The sequence below is a fragment of the Paracoccidioides brasiliensis genome (assembly GCF_000150735.1).
Source record: "Paracoccidioides brasiliensis Pb18 unplaced genomic scaffold supercont2.29, whole genome shotgun sequence".
Taxonomy (NCBI): domain Eukaryota; kingdom Fungi; phylum Ascomycota; class Eurotiomycetes; order Onygenales; family Ajellomycetaceae; genus Paracoccidioides; species Paracoccidioides brasiliensis.
The window spans coordinates 65,686-71,305 of NW_011371386.1; positions in this window are offsets into that span (position 1 = coordinate 65,686).

Consider the following 5,620-nt stretch of genomic DNA (forward strand, 5'->3'; position numbering starts at 1 on the left):
GCACCTTCTTTCATTTCATCAAGCTTAGTATTTTGTTATATAGCAGTTAGCAATGCAGAGTGTTTTCTTCTTATGCAGCTTGCATTCACTCTCTAACATAATACTAAGCTTCATCCTATCTCTTCTACTCAGAATTGAGTAGAATCTGCTCAGCAAAAATCTGACAGCACAACATACAACAGCAACTCATCCCCCTTACTACTCACCAGAGAGACTCAGACCAGAATGACCACCCCAGACTTTCAACCCTCTGAAAAGATCAAGAGAGACTGATGATATGTTCTAACTAGATCAACTGATCAACCACAGATCTCACTTGAAGAATTCAGACAGACAATTCACTCAGACAAGAATCATGTCTACAAAGAGTTAGCAGCAATCTTTGACAGCATCTTTGATGATGAAAAAACATGAAGGGATACAATCACATGTCTGAGGATGGAATGAAACAACATCACTGACCAGACTGCTGTCAAGCAAAGCCAGATTGATGAGCTAATTGCTGAACATGATGAACTTAGTCACACTCTGGTTCACATGACAGTCAGCAATCAAGCAGCAAGTCAAGATGTCATCTTCTCTGAGACTACCCAGAGGTCTGTCAAGATTAATGACTCAAAACATCTCACTGATAGCAAGAAGTCAAAATTTGAACACTGGCTCTTCTGGATGAAGAACAAGCTCTGAGAGAATGCTGATCACTACTCTACTGAATGCATGAGAATTGCATACATTGAAAACTGGACTGATGAGGATGCAGCACATTACATTGCACTTTGTATGAAAGAGAACCATCTCAAGCAATATCAAACTGCAGAAGAGATATTTGAGCACTTCAAGTCAATATATGAGAATGCTAACAAGCTGCAAAATGTCAAGAGTGATTATCACAAGCTGATTATGCACAATGAGGACAATTATCATGAATTTGTCACAAAATTCTTACATCTGACAGATGAGACTAAGATTGTCAAAGAGAACTACAAGACAGACTTCAATGACAAGCTGTTCTTTGACCTTCAGAGAACAGTGACAGTAGTCAATGCAATCATTAATATATATGCTGAGTTTCAGAAGATCTGTGCTCAGGCAGTTCACATCCTCCAGACAATCAATGTCACTCAGAAGTCAAAGAGCTTGCAGGGAAATGAGTTTAATATCTTCAAGCAAAACACTTTGTGGGCCTCTGACAGTCAAACTTCTCACAGCATCTCAGCCACAAAATCCTCTATCATAAAGAAAGCCTTGAATGCTTGTTCAGATATTCAGTGCTACTACTGCAAGAAGAAAAGTCACATTGTCAGAAATTGCTCTGCAAAGCAGAAGTTTCAACAGATGATCACTGAGCTTACAGAGAATGACACTTCTGAGCCTTCAGCAGATTTGAAAAAAGAGTGAGTCTGAGAGAAGACTTCATCTCAGATAGTTCAATAGTCTGTGAGAGGTTTGAGATGAAGGACTTGATTGAGAGAAAGAGCTTTAATGTCTCAATTAAGTTAGCTCACAATGGAATTGCTACTTCTACAAATTCTCTCACTGATACTGAAGCAAATGATGTGAATTTTATTGATATCTGATACACTATAGAATTGATGAGATTCTTCAATAGAAAGTCTCAGAAACTCTCATTCAAATGCTGCATGAAGGGATACAATGATGCCTCTGATGAGATGATAGACTGCACATTGACTCTAAACCTCTGGGTGAATGACTGGAGATTCCAGAATGTTCCTCTGCTGGTGACAGACCTAGGCCAGTACCCTGTCATCCTGGGATGAAAGTGGTTGATAGCACAGGATATATGGCTTGATGTTAAAAACCAATGCCTGATTTGACTGAGTAAATGGTCTATCTCTGAACAGATGGTGGAGCTGATGCTGGAGATGATGCCTCAATCAATACTGAAGTGTCCAGACCCTAAGTCTGAGCATCAGACAGATGTGAAATGAAGAGAGATCAAACTGAATAAGAAGATCAGACAGAAGCATCAGACTCAGAATTTGATGAGAACTCATCTTGATACCCAGCTCATGACTTCAAAGAATCACCACACATCATACACAACTTCCATGAAGCTAACCCTACAAAAGCTGGACCCTCAAGGTGACTAGATGAGTGGCTGAAGGCATGGGAGACAGACAGCTACCTGAAGGATGAGGTTGATGATGACCTACCAGCATGAGGACATGCCTGTCTCTAGACCAGGGGGTGATGTTAGGCTCAGCGCCCGACCGAGCCCGACTGAGGCTCAGTGCCTGGTTAGACTTGATGTCGGATTAAGCTCAGCGCCTGGTTAGGCCAAATATTCTCACATGATCAAATGACCATGCAGGTGGTTATAACCTGGGCAGGCCCCAGCACCTCCTTTCATTCCATCAAGCTTAGTATTTCATTATATAGCAGTTAGCAACACAGAGAGTTTCCTTCTTATGCAGCTTGCATTCGCTCCCTAACAGCCATAGTCATATCACATAATGTATATCAATTGAAGCAGCAGACTGAAAAGATCAGGAAATATATCAAACATTGTATGCAGAGTTCATTCAGTTCTACTTATTAGACTCTAAGCCAGCTTGTCAAGAAATGTCAAATGATTATATATAGAATAGCATTTTTGAAGCAGAAGATCAAGAAACTAAGAGCTGTAAATGCAAAATAAAAAAGAAATTGAGAAATAGACTGTATATATATAGTTCAAAAAATTGCTTTGAGAGTTGAAAAAAGCTTGAATCATGTATAAAGAATTAATAAATGAAAAGAAGAGATGATTGAAGTTATTAACATTCAATCATAAAAACACACAGTATCACAGTGTAGTGTATATGAGACTATTGAACATACTATTTATACATACTCTCAGCATGCAGAAAATAATTTTTAATATAATTTATTACTTTCTATATATAATTATTACTTAATTTAATCTGAAATATTTTGAGTGACAAAAGACTAATTGACTAGATAATTCAATCAATTAAATGATAAATTATATTAATCAAAATAATATCATAATCTGTTTTATTTTTTGATCTATTTACAAAGTTTATTATAATATACTGTCATATTTATTCTGATATTAATAAAAATTTTAGTAAATCAGAAGTTTTATACTTTAAAATTTTACTGATTCAGTATATATGACAATTTTAAATATAGGTAGAATATCTATCTATCAGATAATTAATTAATAATGTGATTGCATTAAATTCAAAGTCTTTAATTCTTCAGAATATGTTGTTGAAGTTTGATTATGAATTTTCTGCAGTAGCTCAGCTATCAGAGGTTTTTTTTTAAACTAACATCACTAGTCTTTTATTATAAAGAAACTATTCTAATTATCTATTTACTTCTGCAGAGATTTAATTAAGATAATTATTTTATTTAATGATATTATGTATTAAGTAATATTCTTTCTCTCTGAGAAGTTGATGCTAGTAATATCTATATAAAAAGTAATTTAAGAGTTAAAAGTCTTTGATTCTAGAAGAATTTACATATGATTATTCTGTTGTTTTCTAATCTGTTTAAATCTACTCAATGCATTTACTAGTAAATTGATCTTGTCTAATTGATACTTGATCTTAAAGTAAAAATAAGAAAGAAACTCTGTTCAGTAAGCTTGATACACATTCAGCTTTTTGATAATCATAAAGTATTTCTGATATAATAATCAATGAGAATTTTGAATCATTTCTTCTGTTATAGTTTTTCAAGCTCTGCTCATCATTCTTGTAAGATCTGAATTACTGTTAGTATTTTATTTTCATAAACTTCATAATTAAACTCTGCATCATTTATTGATATTGAATAGAAGACTAATGAGTGTTAAAGATTATTTTCAAATCTATGACTTAGTATCTCAGTTACTACTTTGTCAGAGACATTAGTCTCAATATAAGTCTCTCATTCAGAGTCATAGTTATACAGTGTTGAAGTCTCTATCAGCTATTTCTTCAGTTTTTCAAAAACTGATGTACATTCTAATGTTCACACAAATGAGATAGTTTTTTCCATCAACTAATAGAGTAATTTTGCAATTTAGCTGTAGTTTCTTATGAATTGTCAGTAGGAATTATCAAATTATATAAATGACTAAACTTCTTTAATCATGATAAGAATCTATCATTTCATAATAACAGCTGTCTTCTCTAAGTCTGTCTTAATTTCTTTTGTATTGATGATGAACTTTAAATATTTTGTTCTCTAAACTGTGAACTCATATTTCTGAATACTAGTATGCAAATCAGCTATCTTTAATCAGTCTAGCATTAAATTTATTTGCTATTTGTGCTTTTTCAAATTCATGCTATAGATTAGAAGATTATTTATAAATACTATCATAAACTTATTCAAATAGTCAAAGAAGATACTGTTAATAAATCATTGAAAGCAGATAAAGATATTTGTAAAATTAAAGAAAATCATCTGATATTTATAGGTTTTGTAATTAGTTTTAAAGATGGTCAGATTCTCAGACTCAGAGTTTATTCAGATACAATAAAATCTCTACTAAATGTCCAGCTTTGTAAAGTATTTTATTTCATTAAGTCAATTTATTAGCTTATCTATTATAGGCAATACTGATCTCATTTGATTTTAGCATTCAGCTTACAAAAGTTGATATAAAATCATAGCTTTTCTCTACTACAGATAATCAGAATTGAAGAGATATAGAGAATTGAACTTGAGATGATGAAGTTCTTTGCTAGATTGACTTTGAAATAGATATTTACTGCCTCTAGTTTCTCTAGATTCATCTTATATAAAGATGTATATTCAATACTTCAAATAAGATTAATGTCAGACTGAAGCTCTATTTTAGAATCAACATTTATTTATAGAGGAGATAATTCATCTAATACTTTTTTTGAGAAATAGTTCTTCTGATCTTTTAATTATTCTGATAAATTGCTAATCAGCTTCTTATCAGACTCATTTTCAGCTCTCACTAAATTTTGCTTATTCTCAAGCTGTTTATTAATTTTATACACACTAATTATAAAAACTATTAAGTTTTTATTCTTTATATAACTGTAAAAGAAAGAAGTCTTAATAAAGTTCATATTCATTATTTATGATGCTATATTTTTTCAGATTAGTCTTTATTTTATTCTAGATATTGTAGCTGAGCTTATCTCTTTTAATCTGCAAAGCTGAGTCTAATGCTTTTGTCTAATCTTTTTATTCAGTTTGATCTCTTTTCATTTTATGTTTATTTAATACTCAGATTTAAAGTCAGAGCACTTTAATATTAACTGAAGTATTATCTTCAATATCAGCTCTATCATCTATTCAGAGATAGGTCATTCACTCAGTCAAATCAGATATTAATTTTTAACATCAAGTTACATATTCTGTGTTGTCAATCACTCTTATTTCAGAATGACAGAGTACTAGTTTAAATCTATTATTAGTAAAGAAATATTCTAAAATCTTCAGTTATTTACTTATAGATTTAGAGTTAATATATAATTTATCATCTCATCAGAAACATCATTGTATTTCTTCATGTGATATTAGAATAAAAGTTCTGAAATATTTTATTGAAAAATCTTATCAATTCTATGACATATTAGATATTGATAAAATTCACATTATTCACTTTAGTATCAGTAAGAAA